This window comes from Cnephaeus nilssonii (assembly GCF_951640355.1).
Source record: "Cnephaeus nilssonii genome assembly, chromosome: 7".
NCBI classification, from domain to species: domain Eukaryota; kingdom Metazoa; phylum Chordata; class Mammalia; order Chiroptera; family Vespertilionidae; genus Cnephaeus; species Cnephaeus nilssonii.
In genome coordinates this window covers 46,318,794-46,346,601 of record NC_137078.1, presented here as the reverse complement: position 1 = coordinate 46,346,601, position 27,808 = coordinate 46,318,794, and the positions used below count along the sequence as shown (strand labels likewise).

General features: G+C 35.4%; 1 long non-coding RNA gene across 2 annotated transcripts in view; it reads left to right on the top strand.

Moving 5' to 3' along the window:
• LOC307103595 overlaps window positions 1–27,608 on the top strand; it is an 84,091-nt gene extending 56,483 nt beyond the window's left edge. For both annotated transcript variants that reach the window (XR_013813821.1, XR_013813822.1), the window contains 3 exons: window positions 1,647–1,732; window positions 14,423–14,464; window positions 26,686–27,608. This is a non-coding gene — a long non-coding RNA (uncharacterized lncRNA). The remainder of the gene's footprint in view (window positions 1–1,646; window positions 1,733–14,422; window positions 14,465–26,685) is intronic.
• The last annotated feature ends 200 nt before the right edge of the window (window positions 27,609–27,808 follow it).

The window sequence follows — 27,808 nt, the reverse complement described above, 5'->3', positions numbered from 1 at the left end:
ATCAGAGGGGAGAAAAAGAAAAAAAATAGTAAAAACTTTTCCAGGTTTTGACTTAATAGAACTTTTTTTAAGTTCTAGTTTTGTTAATTTATACACAATGTCCCCTAAAACAAATATTTAATCTCATCAAAAATCAATTGCTTCACTTGTAAAATGATACTGTCATACAACATTGTTGTGAACAAAAAATGGAATGATTTTGAAAATTGTTGACGTGCAAGAGAATTGTAAGTTATAGTCATCATTCTGAAGACCATGATGGGGTCATAGACAAGGTATCAAGTAGAGAAATTCATGTTAGTTGGTCTTCAGAAAGCTAGTTGGTGAAAAAAAAACTAGTTCTATATTTATTTTTTTTTAGCCAAACTTGCTGCTGGGTTCTCACTTTTTTCCTACTAGACAGTTACAGACTGAGTTGTTGCATTTATAGTTTTGCTCCACAACTTGTTTTGGAGTATTATCTCTCAGGGACCTCTCTAAACTTCATGCTAGCACATATACCAGGATATTTCCTGAGTAGAAACACTACCAAATTAGCATCTCTGAGGGAGGTAAGTTTTTAAAAATTAACCATTGACAAATGTTACCTTCAGAGTATTTGCCAGAATCTGATAATGTATAGTCACTAATATAGCTTTATACTATTTCTTATCAAATCTAATATTTGAATTTTCCATCTTAATTTTATGCTTGGAAATTTCCATAATTGGTAATCCTTTACTTTTTCCCCACAATTTCCATTGCTAAGGTTCTTCTGACATTACATAAGTCAATGACAATTATTTTTTCATTTTTGTACTTAGAAATTTCAATAATGGGAGAAATAAAAGAGTATAAGCAAGATAGTATTTTAATCTTCAAAGAGCAAATGAATTAATGCAACACAGTCCAATGTAGTATATAGTAGGGCATTGAATTTGGTTATCAAATATTTGAATTTGGTCCTGAACTTGCCATTAGCTAGATCCTAGGGTGATCATTTTGCTTTGGTATGCATCAACTTGTTTATCTGAAAAATAAGAAAATAAACCACAACATTTTTCAGAATCTTTTATCGACAAAATTCTATGACTGTTGTCTGATGCTGTCCTAGTATTGAATGACAATTAGTGGGAAAGGGATTTTTAAAAAATGCTCATCTTTGAAAAAGCCAACGATTCAGATATCATCCTGAAATGTTATAGTCATTGGAGAAGACCACTTCCTGATTGTAACAGAATTCAAAAATATCAGCTTAGAATGGCAATTCAATTACGTTTACAGAATTCCCTTTCTAGTGAGTATAAAATCTAGTGCTAGCAATATCCAACAGCATGCATTTCCATTGCTTTCCTTGGGAAACTATTTTAGACGAGATGTGTTGTGCTTTATATCCTTTATTTCTAATTACTTTGCCCATTCCAGTACCCCTGAATAACTCTTGACAGAACTGCAGTGCCAGTTTCACAAAACTTCAATATCTATTCCTCAAGGCTCTTCTGTTAATTCAAAACCAAAGGAAAAAAATCTGATATCGCACTCCAAAATAACAATGCATCTTGTATTGATTATTTATCTGAACACCAGAGAGTTTTGAGCAAACAGGCAGTAAAAGCAATATGCTAGAGGGAGATGAGAAAAGTAACAGCCATTTTGTTTTGATGCAGATGTTATTATTCTCTCTGGAAATGCTCCCTCACCAAAGAATGCACATGAAAGCCTTCTGGCAGAGCCAAGCTAGAGTTGATGGCAGGTACAGTAAAAAGTTTCTATGCTTATTTTCCTCTTCGAAATCAAAACAATCCACACACTAATAGCTATCAGTATGGCTTGTGAATAAAAACATGAAGAACAACTGGGAGTGATGGTGTGTGATTGTTTTCTTTTCTTTTATAAGGTCACTAGAGTCCCGGTGCATGAAATTCATGCACGGGGTGTGTGTCCCTCAGCCCAGCCTGCACCCTCTCCAATCTGGGACCCCTCGAGGGATGTCTGACTGCCCGTTTAGGCCCGATCCTACTGGGATCGGGCCTAAACGGGGTCAGACATCCCTCTGACAATACAGGATTGCTGGCTCCCAACTGCTCGCCTGCCTGCCTTCCTGATTGCCCCTAATCACTTCTGCCTGCCAGCCTGATCACCCCCTAACCACTCCCTGACAGCCTGATTGCCCGTAACTGCCCTCCCCTGCCAGCCTGGTCACCCCTAAGTGCCCTCTCCTGCAGGCCTGGATCCCCCAACTGCTCTCTTCTGCTGATCCGGTCATCCCTAACTGCCCTCCCCTGCCAGACTCATCGCCCCTAACTGCTCTCCCCTGCTGGTCTGGTGCCCCCCAACTGCCCTCCCCTGCAGGCCTGTTCCCCCCCAACTGCTCTCCTCTGCAGGGCTGGGTCCCCCGCTCTAACTGCCCTTCTCTGCAGGCCCAGTTGCCCCCAACTTCTCTCCTCTGCTGGCCTGGTCACCCTAACTGCCTTCCCCTGCAGGCTTGATCGCCCCCAACTGCCCTCCCTGCATGCCTGGTTTCTCCCATTGCCCTCCCCTGCTGGCCATCTTGTGGCAGCCATCTTGCGTGTTGGAGTGACAGTCAATTTGCATATTACTCTTTTATTAGATAGGATTATTCATTCAGGAAACAACCATTGACAACTAGGCACAGCACTCTCACTTGGATCTGCTCATGTGTTAGACCTGGTTTATTTCTTTGCATATTGTTCAGTACTCTTACCTGAGAAGAATTACATTCCTCTGGCATCTTCATTTCAACAACATCTGCTCTCTGTTGCTTTTTTCCCCTGGATGGTCACTCTATAATGTCACACTATGTTGTGCTTTTTAACATTCTTAAAACTTTAATTAATTCAATCTTGCTTATTACCAACATATAAACTCTCCATATATTTTACTGGTCTTTCTATGTGTCCTTCCCATCAAAGTTAACATCTACAGGCATCTACAGCCTGGATAGACTATGAGCTTTGTGAGGGTAGCAGATAAGATCTGGCTGTTTCTACACCCATGTCTTCAGTTATAGCCCAACACACACTAGTATTAAATAATGGTGTTACTTTGTTAAATCAGTAAGTAAATAGAAATAATTTTTAACCTAATGTATTCTACATAACAGATTACATCCTTAATAGTTATTCAAACATAAAATTGCATACAAAAACCCTTGAGAAATGTAGGATGTTATATTGGAAAATATTGTTTCTGCGTTGTCCAGAGCTTTACATTTGAGATGAAATAATCACAATTTCAGTGTGTGAACTTGTTCATTCCAAGAATTGATTGTAGGTTATTCCATCTCAACAAATGGCATTAATAAGAACTCACAGTTGGCAGTGAAGACATTGCTCAGAAAGTGTATATGCTCAGTAAAACTTCCTTGATAAAAATATTTGAATTTTAAAGGTGAGTTGACTCCACAATTTATAATGAAAAATATTTCCTTCCCCCCAAACATTGTTTAAATATATTTCAAACCAACTGCAAAGTTGAAAGAAATGTATAATACAAACACCCATCTAGCTTAATCTACTAATTATTAATATTTTACCACTTTGTCTCTCTTAATACACACACACATTTTTACTAGACCATTTTTAAGTGAGTTGCATTAACCATGACTCTAAATACTACTTTGTATGGTCCTAAAAAATTAGAAATAAAATAAAATGCCTAAGGATATTTTCCATATAATTACGATAACTGCATAATTATAATTCTAAAAGGTTTTTAAATTGATAAAACAGACTTACGCACAACCATTAATAAGTGGACTAATGCATTTAGGGTTGATTTATTGTTGTGTTGAGCCAGGATTCAATCAAGGATCACATGTTATAGTTAACTGTGAAAGCTCTAGTCTCTTTGTATCTAAAAATAGTGCCCTGTCTTTTTTAAATCTCCTATAATACTGAAACTGGATAATCTAAATCAACTGCTTTTGTGATATAATATTTGTATCTGTTTCATGATTTAATTCAAATTAAACATTTATAGTAAGAATGCTACATAGTTGCCATTGGATGGTGCTCAGTATATCTCACTAGGACTCTTAAAATGGAGGTTCAATCTATTTTGGGTGATGCTTGCTTTCTCCATTGTAAAAGGACATTTTGCCCATTGTAATTATTTTTTAAACTCAATTTTAAATAAAGTTTATATGACTTTACCTAGTATTTTTTTCCATGATTCTATCTAGACTCCATGAATTCTTGAAGATGAAATTGTGGAATCACTTTTACCTTTTGATCAAATGTTGATCTATTGAGTTTTCATACAGTGATTACGTAGAGCTGGTTAAAAAAAGGGGGCCAGGATTAATTATTCATAATTCAGCAACAAAGAATAGGAAATAAATTAATATTAATACAATATTGCTAATTTTAAATATACCCACTACATGATACAGAATTTTAGCATACATTTAATTCTTCTGGGGAACTAAATCTCAGTAACAAGCAAATCCAGGAATGGTGTTCCAAAAACTTAGAGTTAGTAAATAGGGAATATGATTATGTTTTTTCCTGAAATACCTCTGTTTCTGACCTGTTATTATTGTAATTTCTAAGTTGTTGAATTCAGACAACTTTTTAGAAAAAAAACGACATAGTTATTCCATAGGTTCTATATATGTCTTATTTCTTAAAGTATTAGGGATTAGAGAGAAATTAAAATTATTTTTTCAAAAATTTTTTGTTTGCTTGTTTGTTTTTGACTTTCTCGGTTTCATGGGGTTGTTATACATTCTTTTTCTAGGTCTACTTTAAAAGTCTGATGAATATGTCAACATAACTGGGAAATTTACCATAATTTACCCCTCTGACCTAAAGAACAACATTTAAAAGTAGGACACAGTATTACAAATAAAATAAGACAAATATAATATTATATTTTCTCTGAACATTCAGTGCTAGGAGAAAGTGAAATGAGAATATTGCAAAAATATTTGTTGCTTAGGGGATTCTCTTTTTGGCCACAAAGATGACAAACTATTTTGATTTTCTAATTTGGGAAGACCCCCAAATGCTCCTGGGTTTGATCTTCCCTATTCCAGAGAATTATTTGGATTGGACAGGTCAAATTGACCATATTTATGTCTTCATTTGATTAGCAGAACATGATGGTGGATTATAAAATTTACTTCTCCTGCTTTAAGATGGGGAATCTATTTTATTTAAATAAGAACGGAAATACCCTTTGCAACCACCTGGATTTAACCATGCTCTACCGCGGAATAATTTTCCTAGAGGACAGGGGTTATGAATGAGAAATAGCACAATGCCTATAAATCAATGTGAGGTCTGTGCTTTAATTTCATTCCTCACTATTTGACATGTGTTGATTTTAAACTAATAATTTCCAGAAATAACTAATTTGACCAAGTTTTGAGACTCTCAAGTAATCAAGGCACAACCAGAGTTTAATTTCTATAACAATTCATTATCTTGAAACAGAATGAAATGCAAAACATATTTCAGTTGCACTTGAGTGATATCTAGAGTTGACAGACCAGGAGCCCAGTTTCTATTTTGTGCCTCTTCTGCATCAGTGATTTATGAGCTTGACCAAATGACCTGCCAGTCTTGGTATAAACATAAAAAAAACCCTTCCAAACACTTTGTTTTCTGGAGTTTAATAAAAATAGTCAGTTTTTGTTGTTGTTGTTGTTGTTTTTTGGGGGGTCATCATATATCTTCAGTATTAGTAGGAGTAATAATACATCAGCTCTACATGTCTGTCATGCAGGGCATAGAAGGCCCAAATAGAAAACCAGCCTGGTGATAGGGTAGACTGAGAAATTAAACTCATCTGTACCAGAGAAATTGTTGGCTCCTACCTGCTATTGTATCATTCAGGTGTACTTCATAAAGGTAATTCATGACTGAGCACAGATAAGTGTCATTACGTCCTGTTCTGCTAAAATTATACAGTGTAGACCTGCCTTGAGAGTTTTATCTTTTGCTCAAGTATTTTTTCTTTGAGAGCCCTATTCTTGGTCACTTTTCTGTGTTAAAGCCTTCACTTCTTTAAGGGAGCACTTTGCTTTGCTTAATGAAAATGACTTGTCGGTGGGGGCACTATAGTGTTCAGTATAAATGGGAAATCCCTCTTTAAAATTTTAAAGCTTAACATTTTAGGATCTCTATCCTATATTTATATCCCTCAACTATACAGTTAACACCACTCATTTGTTTTTGTGCTACTAATGGGCTTTCTTTCTGAAATGTCCTTTCCTTTTTTCCTTTCTTTTCTTGCTCAAAAATACAATGTCTCTAGCTAAAGGAGAAATGGGAACATCACAAATCTGAAATATATTCCCTGGCCTTGAACTTCTTCACAGGCACCTACTATTCTCTGCAGAAGCTGAAGTTTATATATATATAAATAAGCATTTTAAATGAATGAAATTTGAGCGGCTCTAGATAATTTGAACTAGTTTTTCCCAATTGTTTAATGTCCCATAAATGAACTATTACTAAAAACAATGCCATATTCACTTATAATTTTTAAATAATGTTTGCATGAATGTTGCTTTTAATTTAAACAATGTGATATAAATTAACAATCTGGGGTCTATACAACTTTCCACCCCTTTTGTAACATCTTTGCTATAGACATTAAAATATTTTTATGTTTTTTAGATTAGCCTTAGATAGCAATAAGAGAGCATAATTTTATTTCTCATTAAGAGAGCATGCTGATAGATTTACAATATACTTTGTGACTATGGTCCAAAACTATGAGTATTTATACTTTTCAAAGGAAATGATAGTAACTCTTTTCTGATTCATAAGCATTAAGTTATTCAACATAAGACCAAGGACATTTTTAAAAAATAAAAAGAATCCTCTCAATTTACCCATTGTTCTGTCATTAAAGGTCCAAACTGTTGCACGCTTTTCGTGGATCATTAGGCAACCTTGTAATAATAAGCGGGGGGAAATTAAATGTCTGGAACAATTTGTTCCTTGCTGTAAGCCTACAACCATGGTATTTAAAGCTCCCCAGTGGCCAGGGTAGTTTCAGAATTCCCATGTGATGTTGAGCACTGCAGATGAAGGAATATGAACATGTCTACAGATGGTTGCTTAGTATATAAATTTTTCTGACTCAGTCAGGATCATGGCAGTCATTGGTAGCTATAATTATAGATCAGAATAAAATCATGCTCTACAAATTTGTTCAACCACACAACTAGAGCACATTCACAATTTTATTTAAATACTTTAATTATTTACTGTCAGAATTTGTGACACATGTGTGCTTTAACTTGCAAACACTCATAGAAATTATATATCACCATGATACTAGCACAAAACAAACAAGGGAATTTTTTAAAAATACAGAAAAGAAACACCACAAAGCAACAAAGCCGAACATTCATCTTCAAATGCAATGGATTTCCAAATAAATGGATCAAATCACAAACTAGTCAGCATGGGCCTAGTGAAGGGCCCAATTAAAAATGAAATTGATTCTTCTTTACATTTTTATAACGTTAAAATTAAAATTAACATCTAAGTTACCCTAATCAAGCCCTTATGAACCAGTTGCGCTCAAAGATCTACTTCAACTTCAAGGTAACAGCTGAAAGTGTATTTAAGACAAGCGCAGTTACACTTAATGAGATTCATATGAATTTTCAGCTTTTATTTGAAGAGTTTAGGAAAGCACCAACCTTGAATGCACATCTGTTCCTGTTACTACTCCTAGAAAACAATCCCTTCCTCCTATTAACTATGAGGAAGAATTATCTGGAGGGGAAAAACCATGGCAATTTACAGAGAACTCTTTATTGTTTTCTTTCCAAGGTAAGCTTTAATCCATCCTTGCTCAATTAAAGTACATCCTAATAAAAATAAACTAATCTGAAGCTCTCATTCATTTACAATAAAGAGGAGAAGAGTAAGATGAGATCTGTTATAATTTCACAGCCACTGGTATTCCCTTTGACAGCAATACTTTGTAAAAGATTAGCCAATCTTGCTGCCCAATGTGGAGAAATGCGGTCTTCTCCCTTTCCATAATGCCAGTCTGTCAATAGAGAGGGGATCGCACTCTACGTCTTTCCTCACATTAGAAGCTCTACAGCATAATGTAGGCACACGGGCTGGAAGTCAGGTGGTTGGTTTCTGCAAGAATAAGTGATTGTCAGCAAAGCACGTCACCTCCCTGGTTCTCAGTTACCTCATCTTTACAGTGAGAGGCTTGGCCCAGAGACAACCAACGTGTCTGATTCAGTTCTACTAGTTAATTGTTCTATACAACAAGAACTGACTCCTTTCTCCAGATTATTCTATTCCTCCAAACAAACCTTACCTTAATGATGTGGATGTTTCATGCAAACTATTCTGCCTGACTTTTCCACTGCACCTTTTTTAAAACCTGTTCACAATTTAATTCTTTATTTTTTTAATCTTTGTTGTTGAAAGTATTACATAGGTCCTCCTTTTTCTCCCATTAACCTCTTCCACCCCTCTCCTGTCCTACCCCTCTTACCGCCCCTCCCCCCTTGCCCCCCCGCCCAGGCCCTCACTACCCCATTGTCTGTTTTAAGGCACCTGGGAAACCTCTGTAACTCACTAAAGGCTCGCAAATGTTTAGCTTTAGAGTCACTCTCTCATGTTTAGAAGGCAGCATTTTTCTGTAGGCTTTGAACTTGCAGTTGTTTTACTGTTGGGTTTGTCAAATTGGCAATGTGAACGTTTATTGTGAAGGTCATTACTAAAGTGCAAATACATTTTTCAAATAATCTGACAGGGAACTCTGTTCTGGAATTCGGTGCAGAAGGATTTGGATGAAGAGAGCAGGGGATGTTGCCCTCGGGGGTAAGATTCATAGGGACACTGCTTTAGGGATAAGCAGATATCAGTGATAGCCAGGAAAGTAGGAATAGGAACACCATGTTTCAAGGTGTTGGAGGTACACACAGAATGATGATATTCCAGTGGCATGTATATTATCAACCTACTCTGAGGAAAACACTTTTACCTCTAGAATCAGAGTAGTAAGCTTGTAGCAGGGTTTGATGGCATTACATTCTTTAGACTGCTCATTAGAGTAGAAAACTGAAAAGTAACCCATGTACGTAAATGATTTAGCAGTCTGGATTTCCTTCCTTCCTTCCTTCCTTCCTTCCTTCCTTCCTTCCTTCCTTCCTTCCTTCCTTCCTCCCTCCCTCCCACTCTCCCTTCCTCCTTCCTTCTTTCTTCCCTCCCTCCCTCCCTTCTTCCCTCCCTCCCTCCCTCTTTCTTTTCTTCCTTCCTTCCTTCCTTCCTTCCTTCCTTCCTTCCTTCCTTCCTTCCTTCCTTCCTTCCTTCCTTCCTTCCTTTCTCTTTTTCTTTCTTTCTTTCTTTCTTTCTTTCTTTCTTTCTTTCTTTCTTTCTTTCTTTCTTTCTTTCTTTCTTTCTTCTTCCTTTCTCTTTCTTTCTTTCTTTCTTTCTTTCTTTCTTTCTTTCTTTCTTTCTTTCTTTCTTTCTTCTCTCTCTCTCTCTCTCTCTCTCTCTCTCTCTCTCTCTCTCTCTCTCTCTCTCTTTCTTTCTTTCTTTCTTTCTTCTTTCTTTCTTTTTCTTTCTTTCGAATAAAGCCAAAGGAAAAAGTGGTTTGATGATTGTTTCCTGGCACTTGGGTTTGGTATCAGGAGTAAAATAGAGATTAGTGGAGATGATGGCAAATTACCCACCCAAAAGGGAGCTATTCGTGTCCTCGGTTTCAGTTAATGACTGCATAGAACTGCTGACTCAGTTCTGCCATGTCTCTGAGTTTTTTACAGAAGTCTTAAATACAAACTTTTATACACAAACCTCATTTAAAAAAAGAAGAAATTAATAGATTTTAAAATACTGTGCAGGTGAAACAAACACATTTTCAGGCTGGAGTTGGCCCCAAATTCATCAGTTTTCAATTTTTCAACTACAACTCCATCAAACTTAGTATCTATCCTTAAGTAGCCTACACTTTTCAATAAAAAACAAGCAAAAAATATCTAATGTATAACTCATAATGTTGCCTGAAGTCACATAGTAGGCTATCTTAGCCTGATTCCCTGCATATTAGGCTACTACTCAATTTATTGTGACAGGTTTTTACTAGTTAATATTTCTTTCAAGTAATATGTATGTGAAATTATCCTATAGAATGAAAGTTCATTTATTAATATAAATAAATGACATACCCTCAAAAATTTAAATGTGGGTGTTTGAATATTTTGAAGTCTCATGGCATGTGCCTTGCCCATGTGTTGTATAACTGCTAAATCCTTAAATATGTTTGGAGGTGAATAAGTGGTGTCTTTCTAAGCCAGATAATAATAAAGATTTAATTTTTGCTCATTTTTTTTCTCATCAGCCATAACTGGGAGGTATCCAGTGTGTTTGTTCCTTTGCAGATTGTAATGAAACAGCTAACTTTGAATCCAATTATGCATCTCTTTGTAGCTCTTTAAAATAAAATCATGAGAGGAAAGAAAATAGAATTTAATTAACTCATAACCCATTAATGCCATCAATGGCATGAAAAATTCATTACTCTTAAAACTCCCCTAAACCAAGTTATTGGATTAAGAAATATTACCCTTTATTATTTATGTCCTTTCATCTCTTTCATAGAATGAATGTTTACTTAAACTAACACTATAGGGCAATGATGCCCAAATGTTTTTGGTCTAGTTCTCCATAACTGCCCGAGGCCAATTCCAGCATGTAAGCAAGGACTGATTCATCTGGGAATGGCTAAAAGGCATTTCCCCCAACCTGAAAAGTATACATAAATTGATTGCTTGCTGCCAGACAGCTCAGGGCATCTTAATCTACATGTTATTGCCTCCTGTTGGCCAAACACCTGAACAGCTGAAGGCAGTTCCCCAACCTGACAATGCTTCTGTAGGAAACCCTACCCTTTGAAGTGTATATCTCCACTTTGCCTTAGGACAATTTGTGCTAATAAAAAGCAAAGGGTCCTGAGACAAGGAGAACTTGGTTTCTTCAGCCAAGCTCCTCTGTCCCCCCACAAATGCCTTTAAAAATTATGTTTCGTCTCTGGACTCTTATTTAATTTACACACAGTCCTTTCTCCAGGTTTCATGAACGCTTCTAGATGCCGGATCAAGACCACCAGCATTAAATGGTGCCCAACGTCTGGCATTACATAACAACAACAAAAAAAGCATACTTTAACAAAGGTATATGTAATCATATATCTCTATGTATATTTATTCAACACTTACTTATATAGCACCCAGTTAAGGGAGATATACTCTCTTCTATCATGTTTTTTAGTAGTTGGTGGTTGATATAAGCATTAAACAATAATTATTAAAGGAGTTGTTTAATTGTAGAAAGTGCTAATTGGGAAAGATAAAGAGATTGTAATACAGATATTAACCATATCCTGGTGAAAATGGGGCTGGGAGTTGGGGTAATGAGAGGCTTCTCTGAGAAAGGGGCATTTATGTTAAACCTGGAAGAGAGGAATGCTAACCAGACTAGGCATTGGTGACAGTGCATCCCTAACAACCAGGAACCAGAGGTTGCACAGGCTGAACACTTGTTCCCTAATGTGGCCCTATTCAGTATATACTCAGCCCTATCAACAGGATCCCAGTCCATTGTTACTCTGGGATTGAAAGACAAGGTCTTGAGTTACATAGATTAGGTTCAATTTTCTCATTGTGGAAACATTCAGATTGTGTAAACTCTCTGAATCCTAGTTTTCTTTTTGTAAGAAAAAAGATAAAACCTAATTTCTTCTCCAAACATTTTTTTCAGGTTAAATTAAGTAAAGTATATCAGGTGGCTTAAATATTATACAAAGAAGTGTTAGTATCTCCTATTTTATTTCTCTGTAAATATGGAAAACTGAAAAGTAAGAGATATTCAAATATAGCTGCCAGACAGAGTTCTTAAAGTAGAGTTAGAAACTTATTAGTAGAAAAGGATTTTAATCAAATTTAGAGTGTGGAGATTAGATCTTTATTTAGACAAGTAGACAAGCAAAGTGAAAAAGAAATTTGAACTGGTTATTTGATATTAAAAAATTGTTAACTTTTATTGTGATAACTGTATTATAATTTGTTTTGTTTTTTTTCTTTGTTCTTATTTAAAGTTGCATGCAGTCATATTTACAGATGACTTGATGTCTTGGTTGTTGGGAGAAAAATAAGAGGTATACATAGAACAAAACTTATCATAACCTCATAACTGTTGAAGCTGGGTGATGGGTATGCAGGACTATTCTTTGCTTTTATGTAGGCTGGAAATATTTCTAATTAAATGTTTTAAAACAAAATTTTAAAATAATTCAAAATAAAATAAAATTTCTAGAAAACTAGCTTAGTAAGGAGTCATTGATTAATCCATCCAATGTACTTTCTAATAAACTGGCTGATAAAACACTTTGTTTTGTTCATGATGGGTTACTACATTTCTATTTGATAATTACAATTTTTAATGATTTAGAGCACTTAAGAAGAGTGCAGACTACATAAGTGTATGCAAATGAATATATAACTGTTAAACAATCACTAGTCTTAATATTATAAATTCCTCTTCCTGGGTAGAGGAACTAATACTTTGATTTCTTTGATAGTCAATTATTTGTTGCTCATCTGCCTCTCTTAAGCACTTAGAGTTTATTCAAAAGGTTCCCCAAGGGCTTCCTGTAGGAAAGTCATGTCTGGAGTACAATGCAGAGTTAATTAGGTGAGCCAAACAGAACACAGAAATTATTATAAAGTGTAGTTAACCATGTCTACCATATGGCTAATTGTGTTTTCTTACCACATATGAAGAAATAATTATATAGTAAATTCACGTTTCCATTTTACTATAATTTACAAAAGAGCCACTATGCAAATGTTGTTAGCCTCTGTGATGTTTTATTTTATGTGTCAGCTTGACTGGGCCACAGTGCCCAAAAATGTGGTCAAACATTATTCTGGATGCTTCTGTGAGTCATTCTGATTGGAATAAGGAAGTAAGAGTAAAAAAAAAAAAGAGGTATTGCCCTAGCTAGTTTCACTCAATGGTTATTCTGGTCAAGAGCACATACCTGGGTTACAGACTCAATAACCAGTCCTAGGGGCATATGCAGAGGCAACCAATCATTGTGTCTCTCTCACATTGATGTTTCTCTCTCTCTCTCTGTCTCTCCCCCTCCCTTCCACTTTCTCTAAAAATCAATGGAAATAAATATCCTCGGGTGAGGATTAACAACCATAACAAAAAAGGTATTACTGAGTGATATTATATATTCTAAAAAGAAATCTAAACAAGAATTTATGTGGATAGTCCTAGTCACTCTGAGGAACATGATATGAGAAAGATATAATATCTACTTTGGGCAATGATACTACAAGGATCCTTTTAGATATGTCATCAGGATGAATTTTGGCAAGTGGAGACAAAAGTTTCAGTTGAAAAATGGTCAAAACAATGTCATTGAAATAATTTTAAAAATACTTGTAGTTGATTTTAGATAATGTTCCAATTGGCTAGTGAATAAAGTATATAAAAGAGAGAAGTGAGAAATAATATTGAATCAGCAGGTTCCTAAGGAGAAAGTCAACTAAGGGGTTTCAATTTTATTTTGTAAATGAGAGGCAGTAAGTTGAGTGGATGGGTAGTGGTATTTGACATTATTTGAGAAGAAAATTACTTGATCAATGCTCTTCAGAATTTGGATAGGATTTTTAGAAGATTATAGGTAAATAGAGAGATGGGGGTGAAGAAAATAGTTCAGTAGCCATATCATTCTAGTGGCAGCAATTGGTTCAAGTCAGGATTTTGTCAGAAAAACAGAAACCTTCCTAGGTTTTACTAGGGGGAATTAAGTACAGGGGAATAGAAGCTAATAAAACTGGTGGTATGGTTGAAAAAACAGGCCTTGGAAAACATTTCTAAAGTTCAGAATTTCAGACAATATGATAATCACAAAGTACCCTCACCAATGATCTCAGCAACCTGCAGAACTGAAGAAGATAATTCACTAAAATGGATGGTAAATTTTCTTGTAATACTGCAGGAAGTCATCTGCCACAGACTTTCTGTTAGCCAGCTATTGTCAGGACAAAAATGGCTTTTCATTTTCTTCTTCTTTCCAAATATCACTCAGAGTCTGTCATTGTTAACCCTGAAATGGGACTTTGATGGCAGGGGAGCCTGAGAAACATTGGTTTCCAGCCTATGAGATGCTTGTGGGGGTTGGACATTGGAGGTGGGGAGGGGGGTGGGAACTGTTGTTGAGAGACCAACAGAAATATCAGCATATTGTTTCAAATTTGTTACATAGCTCTCGATATTTAGCTCAGTACACAAAGTATTAACACATGTAGAATGCTTGGAATGTTTACTGATTAGTTATTTTGGCACAGAAAAAACTAAGCAAAAGTTTAAAAAATAATTCATATCTGAAGGTACTTTTTTTTTCTTAAAAATCCTAGATATACCAATGAAGATCATTAAGAATGGGAAACAATGTTTTGGTAAGTCAGGTTTTGTTCCATTTCTGAGCACTCATCAGAGTTTAGACACCATATTACAGGTTATTAAAAGAAACTATTCTGGATTCAGCTAACTGTAAGTAATATTTCAATTCCATCAGGGTGGACCCTCTTCCAACAAGTTTAGTAAAATATGTAAGAAATTAAGACTATACAAATATACTAGCAAACCTTATTCATTAACATAACAAAAATCTGACAGCTCAATCCATACCTAACTGGAATGCAAATGCAAAAACTCCTTAGACAGCAATCTAAGTTAACAAAAAGCAAAATTGTTAAATATTTGTTTTTCATTGTCAAGATCACTTTGGTCTTTAAAGCCACCTGCTGTCCATTTCCATTCAGTGTGACCTGTACCTGGGAGTCTCCTTTAAAATGATTGACTAAGAATTATAAATACAAGAGACCTTGGGAAAAAAAGTAGTCAGGGTTTTGAACAACCATGCTTTATAATAAACACTAAATTATATATATATATATATATATATATATATATATATATATATATATATATATATAAAATTTTTGGTTTGCATATAGTATTAACTCATTTACTATGCTAAACAATGTATAATAACTTCTATTTTATACTATTTGTTATAGCCTTTTTAAACATTATAAACAAAACTCATTAAGAAACAGTTACAGTTGAAAAATAACTTGAATATTAACTAGACATCTGTGAATGTTAGCATTAGAAAATATCTTTTTTTTGTTTTAGAATATTTTCCAAAAGTCTGTTTAAATTTGATTGTTACATAGTTGAATTATATAATCAAGTGACTATTCTATATCTAAATCTCAACCTTTTGAACTCATCTCTTAATGTCTATTGGATTTTATGTAGTTATAATTGGATGTATTGAGAGGGGGGAAAAGGTAAAATAAATAATAAGTAAATAGTAAGAAGCCTGCGTACTGGAGACTGTAGTCTATACTATCACTTGACTTCTTTCTCTCTCCTCTCTCTATTTTCAATAATTCCTGCAATCTCAAGTAAGTGCAAAATGATAATATTCATTTCATTATCTATCTGAGTACATGACCCCAATTTATAACAGCATCCAAATTTGCCATCCATATGACATTTTAAAGAGATGCAAGCCAAACATTCCTCTTCATAGGTTAATGCCAGTAGTCCATTTATACAAAGGGAGTTTTACAAGTCCTCAAAGAAACCCATTAAATAAGTTCAAGGATATTACTTTGCAGCCTCCTTCAAACACTGAATTTCAATTGGCACTATTACCCCGACAATAGTTTTAAAAATGTCTTATGCAGCCCCAGAGACCTTCCAACATACTTCATAAATGAGTTAAATAATGGTTAGAATGTTTTAACTAAATAAATACCTGAGAGGTGCTTCACCCATTGGCAAGAATCCACAACCCCAGTAGCCCAGTGCAAATAAAGCCGATTCTCTCATCAATCCCCAACACTCCCTTGCTTTTCTCAGATTTTCATTAAAATGAGCACTCTTAAAATTTAAACCCTGCAGCTCTCTCCTCTAAGGTTTGCAGAAATGATTTTTTATTTATAGGAGATCAAAGAAGGTTATATAACCCCAGTCATGCTGTCACAGGGCTTTTGAAGTATAGTTATATTTTTATGCTCCTGTTTCTGTTCTTAAAAATACTAAGTTCTCAATAACATTTCAAAACTATAGCAGAGTATATTTCTTAGGACTAAATGAATTGTTTTTCTTTTACAAAGTATAATGCCCTCATTATAGCTGCTCTCTTCCATAAATAGTCACTGAAATTATATATTTTAAGAGCACACTTAAAGTGAGTGACAATGAGAGAAAACAGAAATTCTTCTAAAGTTCTCAATGTTTCAATATTTAATTTTTCAAAGTTTGTTCAGTAATACCTGGGAACAGTCTTTCCTTATATTAGTGTGTGTGTGTGTGTGTGTGTGTGTGTGTGTGTGTGTGTGTGAGAGAGTGTGCGCGCGCGCGTGCATGGTGTGTGAAAGAAAATAATAAAAATATATCAGATATTATCTTCAGAAGGAATTGATCTAGTATTCATCAACACAATAAGGAACATAAGAGAAAGAAAGAAAGAAATTATTTCATTTAATTCTTGGGCAGAAACCCATGTGCCTGGCATCTCTAGTTGGTTAAAACATGTTCACATGTTGAATTGTGAAGGACAGTGCACAGTTAGTACTGACCGTAGCTGTGAGGTAAGCATTTTAGTTATAGTCCTGGGGGATTCTAGTGTACTTTCTAGAAGAGTGATACCTTGGTATTACTTTGACTTTCTCTTATATAAATGACAGATGTCTTGCCAAGTGGTTATCAGTCCCTGTAAGATGCACTAGAGGCAGAGGCAAAAGTTAATATATATTGAAAATCAATGCAGTTAGCTTTTCAGAACACAGAGAAAAAACAGGCTCATTGCTTGGCTAGGTTCACTTATAAACAGTGGTGAGGAGCCAGAGGCAAAAGTTCCCAGCCTTCTCCTCAAGAATATTTTCAAAGACTTCACATTTCATTTTCTTGAAGGTGAAAAGAAGCTCCAAAAATCCAGTTATTCTTTTTAAGTATAAATTTTAATTGCTATCTTCTTTCATCCAAAGAATTCAAAGAAAGAGAAAGCAATATAAAAATCACTTATCTTCATTTGAGCCCAGTGTCATGGAATGTTTGATAAGATTTGTGAGTAGATGGTATAGCAGCAAACTGAAATAAAGATGAAACAATCATTTCTGATTAAGGTATTAGAAACAAATTTTTAAACAACCCCATAAATCCAGCTTTTAAAAAAGTATCCCAGTACATAAAAAAAGAGGTGGTAATAATGTCTTTGTAGTTGACATAGAACTATGGACAGATCATAAAGACACATTTCCTTTCAACATAATTCTTATCACATTGGATATCTCAACATTCAACAATATACTTTAGGTAAATATATCACAGACTCATGTTTTCCATTCTATTTTTGTCTTATCTTAGATACAACTCTACATGTCAACAGTGCTGGTAATTTCATGTTTGATGATTGAAACACGGAGTTCCCAATCTCTAAACATCTTTCTTTGTGATATGAAACTCATACTATGTGAGTTGATTCCTTGGATTGATATCTTGAGTCATTGACCATAAACTCCAATGCCTATAGAAGTCAGAAAGGGAATTATGATCACTGAGCACACATGTTCTGTACTAGTTATCAACTTATTGTCTCAACTCCAAATCTACCCTTCTTTAAGCTGCCTTGGCTTACTGGGCTGGTTCTCATTCACATCTCCTTGTTGCTCTGCCATCTGTGCCAGGCAGCAGTGTGCAGGACACTCAGTGGAAGGCATTCTCCAGCACAGCTTGTTCGTGGCATCCCCGTGGGTGACTTCCTAGTAAGTCTTGCTGGCAATCCCACAGATGATTTTCTGTTTGCAGCCCTGTTTTTAGTGCTTTGCTGAACTTCTCTCCCATACAATATGTCATAGCCACGCCCTCCTCAATAAGAAATCTAGGGGTAGAGTGAGGGTGCTCTCTTTCAAATTTTGTTTCATCCTTGGGCATTCTGTCTCAGCCATAGGATGGTGGCTGCTTCATATAGATGTTACCCATGTATCCTGTGGGGTTCTCTTCACTCCTTAGTAGTTTATCCCTTCTTACTCATAATTTTTATATTTAAAATTTCCTGTGCAAATAAGTAGTGTGGTTTCTCTCTCCTGACTTAACCCTGAATGAACAAACCTATAGCCACCATGTGACTCTGACTTGCTAGAATATATGTCATTAGATATTCAGAATTTCACAGAAGCTGGGACGTTGTCTGCAAAATATTTTAATCATGTGTATTAGTAACTCAGTTAAAAGTCACCATGTGGACAAACTGTTCTGTAGATTTGATATTTTCCTAATCCAACTACAGATAAATGGGGAAGCAGATAGGTGGATGTAGAGTCATGGGTTAGGAAAAGCTTTGGTAATGGTTTCAGAGAATCAAAATAACACCCCGTAAGAATAGACTATTAAAGCAGAAAGTCTGGGAAGATTGAACTTTTAAGATGGTTTTGGGAGCAAGTTGGAGAGAAAGAAGATTTCCTACACACACGCATATGCACGCGTACACACACACACACACACACACAAATTATTATCATTTAAAATATCAGGAAGGAGTTTTACAAAATGTGTACATACACACACATACACACACTAGTAAAATATATAAAGAATTGAAGTTAAGTTACTTGGGGCCTGAATTACCCTTGGAAATGGAAATTTCTCATTTCTCTTTAAATATGACAAAAATCTTAAGGCTACTTACTTTTTAAAGGGCAAATTGGCACCTTTTTTTTCAGCTAACAGTCTTAAAGATTGGGAAAGTCTGTAAGGCGGAAGAAGTACAAGCAATTTAAAAAGTATATGAATTATTTTTGAACTATTTCAAATAAATGTGATATGATTTGCCACTTTACAGTGATCTAATTGTGTATTCAGGAATGCAAGCCAATTTCAAGGGATTGTTCTATCTTTAGAACTCTCCTTCTTCCCATGAAAAACTGAGAACAAAGGGGACAGCCAGGTGAATAGTGTCTGCTAATCTAGATACTGGCTACTCAACCTTGGCATAAGGGTTAACTAAGGAAGACAATGTTTGAACACTTTAGCATACAGAAGCAAAGGGTCAGTGTATCTTTATTTTTCATCGATAAGCAGCTGGGCAGAAAATTAGCTAATTGAACTCCGTCTCTATCTTTTCTCATTAGGTTTTTGGGGAAACATAACATGTTTGCAACATATATATGCTCCTTTGGCCTTTTAAAAGTGCATCAATTATCATAATGCAGAGGTATGATGAAAAATGTTGTATGTCATGTCCAGAGGTTTGGGTATTTTCTCCTAACGCTTGATTTATATTGATCTCTCCCAAACATAACCTAGCTAAGCTTCTAAGAAAAATGCTATTTTTATGATATAATATGAACATCATCAATAGTCATTTGTAAAACAGTTTTAAAAAGGTTAAGCACGTGTCTATGCCTTATTATAGAAAAGGCAACATGAAGCATATAACCTTTAAAAAGACAAGGTCCCTGCATTCAAAGAGTCTCTGCTGAATGGGGTTGCCTAATACATATCTGAAGAATTTTAATTCTTATAAGATTGTGGTAGGTATTATAATAGAGGAATAATCAAACCTTTAAGTACCTGGGTGGCAAAGATGATTAATTCTTCTCAAGGATGCAAAGGAAATGAATTGTGATGTGAAAAGTGATTAGGTTTTCCCCCTAATATGTAGATGGTAGCAACAATTACCCAGTCAAAAAAAATTGTCTGAGAAAAATGTACAATATTTGGAGATAAGCCAATAGTGTAGTTGGGTTAGAACATGAGGTATTGGGGGGATGGGGGATGCTACAAAAAAGTGAAGGGATTGATTCTCTGCTAAGGAATTCAAATTTCATTGTCTGTAAAGTGTTACTGCCAAAATGTTTCCAGTATGGTTACCTATTCATGTCTGTGTTTTAAAAGGATTATACCAGCCATATTAGGAGGGTATTTTGGAAAATGCACTAGTTCCCTGGAGCTTAATGGTAGGCCTTTGGCGTAACTTAGGGCCTGAACCACAACATGAATGGTGAGGAAGAAGCATAAGAGACAATATCCAAAGACATTTCAAAGATACATTTGAAAGGACTTGGCTGATTAGATTTAAAGTGTCAGGAGAGGTCAGAGTCAAAGATGATGGAAGGTGCTTGCCTGTGTGACTGGGAGGAGAGTGGCCCCATTACGGGAGCAAGGGAACACAGAGGAGCAGCAGCTTTAGGGCGGGGGTGGAGAGATAATGAGTCCAATTTGGAGCATCTTGGGTTTTGAGTGTCTGTGGGCCAGGCAGGCTTCATATTTTCTAAAAATAAAAGGGCTTTAGGGGCAATCATCAAAAATAATTGTAATATTAAAATATAATTTATAAATGTCACGCTAATGTAAAAATATTTAGCGATGCACATCATTAGCTCACAAACCATGCTATTTCCAAGAGGCCTATGTATGCACATTAGGTCTAAGGTGTAAAAGTCTCTCCATTAGAGAATGAGGCCCAGACAATTACATTTGATTTGACCTACCTCCTTGTACATTTTGGAGACACAAATTAAAGAAAGAAAATATTTTTGTTCTTATTTTACTAACAAATATTTGGGATCTCTCTTATCTATAGATAATTGGATTTTTTAAAAGTAGGAGTTAGACATTAAGTTATTGTGCAGAGAATCAAGTGGCTTGGCTTTAACTAACGGAAATAGAATAAACTATGTATTATTTTTAGTAAAGAATATCTCTTTTGAAATGTCTGAAATCAAACAAGGGTTCTCAGGCATTCAGTTAAATTACTATATTAAACCTTATCCAATTTAGACTATTAAATATTTGGATTGGATTGAAGGACAAAACAAACAACAGGACTGGTACTAAGTTTCAAATCTATTTTATATAGTACTATTGAATTTTATTAAATCAAAGATACTTTAGCAATTAGAATCACATATAAGATGCTACTAGGAAGTCTGTAAGGCATACTGTCAGACTCTTAAATGTTTGGAAGTTAGGTACTAGCTGTTAGTATTTTAAAGACTGTTTTCTCACATGTTCTTAACTTCACCAAGTACAAAAATCTCTAGAATATTCTGCTAATTTTATAGAAATAGTAATCAGCAAATCATCCCAACTGACTAGTACTTTTCTCTCGTTATTAAAATTTTTTTGACTCAAATAGAATGCTTGGGGAGCAGCACACATCAGCATTGCTGTTACGTGCACTCTCTTTTGACATTTCTAATGCCCTAGTTTTACCAATGCTGACTTTTAGGGCTTACCCCTTAGCTTTAGCACAATAAGCTTATCCCAGGTAATTATTTTGCTCATCCCAGCACATAAGATTTATAAGAATCTAAAACTTGAACCTAAATTGGCTATGTGTAGCAATTTTCCCCTTCTTTACAAATCCAGGGATTCCTAATATGCCATCACAATTTTTATACATATTTTGGGTGGCAAATAGCAATGCACATTTCATATGCATCATCGTAGTTCAGAAAGATTTTCACATATTTTTTGTCATTTGATATGTTCTATGGCCCCAAATGGTTACCTGAGAGGTATTATTTGACCACATCTACAGAAGAGAAAAAGATATCATGATTGACTTAAAGTGATGTTGCTAGCAAATGACAGAAATAACACTGGAATTCAGAACCTCAAATTATGTTTCTTTATCTAAAATATACTTCTCAGACTTGCAGACTTTGTAGAGTCCCCGAGTGAGGGAATAGCCTAGGAATGGTGGTAGTAGAGAAAGCTTTCTCTCTGAAGGTTTGTTGTTTGTCCTTGATACTGTACTTTGAACGCCTCTCTGTCCAGTAAACTTAAGGCAAGAATTCCCAGTAATATAGCTAAAAGATGCTGAGCTCTTGGGACACACCAAAATAATATTATTTATAACATTCTTCTTGTATAAATAAGCACAGCTTCTCTGTGTAGATTGTATGGTTTACAGTCAATGCTTAAACTCATTACAAAAGAGTCTTGAACTCTTTAAGACGTCATTTCTGTCAGCAAAGAAAGTTTAACTCCGTGTCAAAGGGAAAGGGAATAACTGCTCCAGGTGCATGGGATAGAGCACCTTCAGGAGCACCACAGGGTGCAGAGCAGGAACTTAAAAGCTGCAAAGAAACAGGTGCATGTGGATAGCTAAGCCAGCTCCATTTGTGTGTACTAGGGTCCTGGGAATTTACGTGGGCAGAAAACTACCATCGCTCTCATTTTTTTAATTGTTGACAATATGGCAGACGCCTCCCATTTCTCTCCCCAGTTGGCCCAGCCTCCTCGCCCCCAACCCTCCCCTTCACAAACATTTATTTACGGTATTTATTTATTAATTAATTAATTTATTTATTTATTTTTGTTCTGTTTTCCTATGTGCTCTCACTTACAATGAGAAACTACCAGGGAAAAGAAAGAGGAAACATTCTTCCTCATCAGTAGTGTTTAGTGTAAACAGACAAAGCATACTGGATAAATATTGCAGCTTAATTAAAAGGCTTTTATGACAAACTCTAAAATTCCCCATGGAAGGTAGTGACATTGCTCTTCTAAGCAAAACTAACTTCCTTAGAAAGCTTTTAACTGGAGGAGATATGCTGCTATAAACTGAAGAATGGTGGTCTCTGCTCTTCCTTTGGTGATTGATTGGGGTCTCCCCGAGGTAAAAATAGACATGACATCCAGGGTACTACCTCTGTGGTAATTATTACCAAATCTCAGAGGCCCTTCTATATCCATGTTTATGTTTTCTTTTAATTTGTTAGAAAAACATATGTGAAGCCACATAGCCTATAGTTCTGGGTTGAATTGAAATATTAACTTCATTCCTTTTTAGTTGTAAAATGTGGGGTACTCATTTAACCTCCCTCAACTTGGTTTATTTATTTCTAAAATATCACTATAAGTGCACACACCTCATAGGGCTGTGGTGAGTATTCCATGAGATAATGAATGTAAAGCATTTACCATGGTTAGATAGTGTTGCTATTGTTAATATCATTCATTTTATTAATATCAATTTCATTCTTATTCTGTGACATCTTGGTACTAGCATAGACAATTTTTAAAAATATGTAAATTCTAGTCTCTGATCTCCATGGTCATGTACTTAAAATAACACATAATATGTGTTTTCTTGTGGCATTTCAGTTTTGTATACCAAAGTTTGCAATGCAATATAATGACTTCATGACCAAATGGTCTATTGTACTTTTATAATTCATAAACCAAATTAAAACTGATTATGGATCAATGAATGACTTCATTTATGCCTATTAATGTGTTTTGTTCACTGCTGTTTGCCTAGCACCTAAGACAGTTCATGACCTATATAGTAGACACTATAAATATATTTTTTAAAATATATTTTATTGATTTTTTACAGAGAGGAAGAGAGAGGGATAGAGAGTTAGAAACATCGATGAGAGAGAAACATCGATCAGCTGCCTCTTGCACACCCCCTACTGGGGATGTGCCCGCAACCAAGGTACATGCCTTTGACCGGAATTGAACCTGGGACCCTTCAGTCCGCAGGCCAACACTCTATCCACTGAGCCAAACCGGTTTCGGCTATAAATATTTCTTAATGATTATATGAAATTCCAAGTGTCTTTATCTTGTACATGTGTCTTATAATACCTGTTTTACACATATAGAAATGGGTTTAACAAGGTTTATTTATTGTTTCAAGAAATTCCATCAAGTGAAAGTGAAAAGTGAATATGATACTTCTAGATTCCAAATCTATGGATTTTCTGACATATACTTACTTGTTTGTAATACTAGGCTAGTTTAGTATTTTTAACTTCTTAATCATATGTCCAAACTAAGAGTGGTTTCCAATGTCATAGATTCCTATGTGTTATATAGCAATTGTTCAATATTCATATATTATTGATGAAATAACTGAATTTAAATATTTGAGTAGAGAAAACTAAGGTTGTTAGCACCAGAGTTTGGATCTTTTCACCATATCATATCACTATCTGAGTAATATGCAGTCTGTGGTCTGATGAGTATAAGTAAAAAGTAGATTTAGGATTTTAGACATGTCCACATCCAGCCTTGTTAACTGTCGTACATTTGTTCATTAATTTAGCACTTCACAAAGACCCATGCTCTTTCCATCACTTGACCCTGCCACCCTAGGGGAGTCACTTCCCTTCAGACAGTCACAGGATGGCTGTAGCAAAACCGTCACATGAGTGTCACAAGCAAATTCCCTGAAAAGAAGACTGTGCCATGCTCTATGTCTCTTAAAAAATAAAGAAATGTTTTCCTAAAGACCCCCAGCAGACTTCTTTTAATAGATTATTGCCAGAATTATGTCACACAAAGCAATCAATGGCAAGGAGAATGGGATTATCATGCTTGACTAACATCATCAGTATTTACTCCCAAGGAACACTAACTGAGATAATATAAGCAGCTTGCTCAACACTGTCCCTTAGCAAAGAATGTCAGCATGCAGCAAATGTGCAGGATTATCACTATTAGTCAAGAAACAGGATTAGCAGCATATTCTGTGGAATTATGAAGGTATCCAGAAGAAACAAAACTGGTCTTGATAAAACATGGTTTCCTCTGTGGATTGTGACTAGGATAGAAGAGAAAAGAGGAGATCATTTATTTTTAATTTTATTTAATTGTACTATTGTAATTGTTTTTGTATTTCTAGTTATTAATTTTATCATATTGAAGCCATTATTCTATTCTATTTAAGTACTACTGTAAACATCAGAGCCATTAATTTTAAACTTGGATATATTGTTTTATTACTGAGTCCTCTTTGTGTGCCATATTTAAAGATATTTTTATCATTTATTCAATAAAAGTATTTATTAAGGATCTTTGATGAACTAGGTAAAAATATACACTCATAACTTCTCAAATGGGCCTCCTGTACTGTGGTGCCCATAAAGTATGGTTTTCTAATAAACACCTACACATTTTGGTTAGGGAAAATGGAAATTTATTATACCTTGTTTTATTTTACCATTGTAACACTACTTTTTGAAAAATTGACTACAGATTTCATGAAATAAACTATAAACATAAGTAATATGGGTGATTCAAATTTATCTACTTGTCCATTTGGTCTTCTTTTTGTGGCAAAAACCAATTATGTGATTTGATAAAATAATAAAAAAAGTAACCTTCAGAATTGTATTCCCAATAAAAGAAATTTTCTCAAGAATTCAAGGTGTTTTATCTATGGATATATAACTTTATACACAAATAAACTCTCTCAAGTTCACCTGTTAATTTAGCACAATGATAAACAGCACCAGCTTGGAAGTCAGATAGGTGTATGTTCTCATTCTTATACTCTTGGCTTTTCCACTTAGACTTTGCATGGGTTTGAATATGGGGCTAAATTCTCTAAATCTCACTTTCCTCATCTGTAGAAAGGAATCCTAATAATCCCTTCCAAAGTAGGATTGTTGTGAGAATCAGATGGGATAATGCAGTAAATAGTTTAGTACTGAGCTTGACACTTAGTGAGAAGTCACTAAATATTAACTGTTATTATTAGTGTAGGCACTTCCTAGGGAGTAAATGATAGCTAGTGTGGTTGTTTTCATCTGTATTTCAAACTGTATATTATCATAGAAACAAAGTTCCATTGGTAGCTAATTGTTTGGGGTTGTCCTTAAACACCAATTGTTCAAAAAAATGAACATCAGGATCATATTGGTACTATATGCCTTCGTTCTTGACCCTAAAAATTGCCTCATTTGGGGGAAAGGAGGAGGAAGAGGGATAACAGGAAATGGAGAGGGGTGGGGAAAAGAAAAGTTTTCCATTCCTTCCTGGTATACTATTATATAATTCTGGAGAACACGTTGCAGTAAGTGAAACTTACTTTGCCATCCTTATACATCCTCCTTTCGTGAAGGCTCACAAAGAAAGTTTTCACATCTGCAGCATAGACATTCTCTAAAAGAATTAAGATTTGTCAAAGCAATTCCATAACAGCAATAGAAACTTTGGGGAGTGATAAAATAGGAAAATAGAAAGGCTTATTTATTTACTTATTTTTGCTTGTATTTATCTCTAACTTGAATGTTAGCTTTCATGTGGGATATTTTTACATTGGAGACTTTCTATACCTAAATTTATAAAGTTGTATGCATGGAGTGTATTTGTATATGTTCTTATATTTCAAAAGCATTTCTAGTCCCTTGTGAGAAAGGTATCCTGAAGTCATTTTCATCCATATAGGTTATAATAGAGCTATCTTGAATATACTTAAATGGAGAAAATATATTTGCTTAGGTAGATGTTCAATTATTTTTATAAAAATTTCATGTGGAGCCTTTTCCTCTCTTAATCTGCTGGCACACAAAGGAGGAAAAAAGAAGCATGTGACTTATAAATTGAATGCAGAGAAGAATCCATGCAAAATAAGAATAGAAATTGCAGGCTCGCATAGTAACTTTCAAGGTGTGGAATAAATGCTGTCCTGAACGTGAATTTCTCCAGATTGAACCTTTCCGCTTTCATTCTATTTATTGGACTGAATGTTCATTTGCCAGGGGGTGGGGGAAAGACCCATAAAGAAAACAGATATTTGTTGAAGTTGTCAGTTCCTTGTTCGTTACTCAATCTACTTCCTATTGTTCTTCCTCCCCAGATGGACACCTTTGCCATAATGCCCCCTAAGGAGACTGCAGACTCTTCTCAAGGAGGTTCTATAAGAGGACCCAGCCAATTCAGGATGAAGATTATGTCTTGCCCTGGCCCTATCTTCCTCTTTTTAACCATCAACCCAATCCCCATCTGCTGCTGTGTTTCCAGAGATCAAGAGACACTTTTTTTCCTTCCCCTCCCCCATGCATGCCTTCCTTTACTCCATGTATTGTCGGGGCTGGAGGTGGGCATATTACTCACCCAGCTGAAATTTACCTAGAAACTGCTAATTTAGGATCAGAAAGAGGACAAAGCATATTGTGCTAGTGGGCATCTTAGAGTCTTTCTGTTTCCTCTGAAGACCGTTCATTTGGCCCTAGGAACTATTCCACAAAGCAGAGTAATGCATGCCCGAAACTACAGTCTTGATTTATAAATCCCAAAATATTATACACAAGGTCATGGAACAAAAATCCTGCATGGACATATAAAATACTTTGGTTTTATCTATTTTTTTAAAAAAATTAACCTTTCTCTCATAGACAGCTGGAATTTCTATCAGTTATACTTATCGAAGGTATTTTGTATGCAATTGCCACATTACCCCACTCAAATAAGAGACACCACCAATTCATTCTGTAGCCTCCAGTTGTTTCTGTCGCAAAAATAGGACCCTCGGCTGCTTTTCCTTCCTTTTAACAAGTATTTGTTAATTTTTATAATTTGCACAGTTTAAAGAACAGCAGTTCTGTTTGTGTAAATCACAAGATTTAATTAGAGAAGAAGAATCCAAATGGTGCAAATAAAAGTCTGTGCCTAATAAAATATTAATTGCCTCTAAAAATACAATGGTGCTCTAGTATTCTATTACACTCCAGCGGAAAGTGCTGCCAGCCACAGGGCTCAGCGCCACAGCCCGCCTGCGCTCCTGGCAGCCTCGGAGAATAGTTTGTGACCCTGAAAGGCTGGGGGAACAACTGCCTTTGTTGCATCACTGATGAGGGTGCCTTTAGCCTTGTTTCTGCTGGGGTGTGGGACACATGCTGTATGCTCATCGTACAGCCTTCTTATCTTTGTACTCTTTTGCACCCACAAAATTCTGAAATCTGAAAGACTGTGAAGAATTT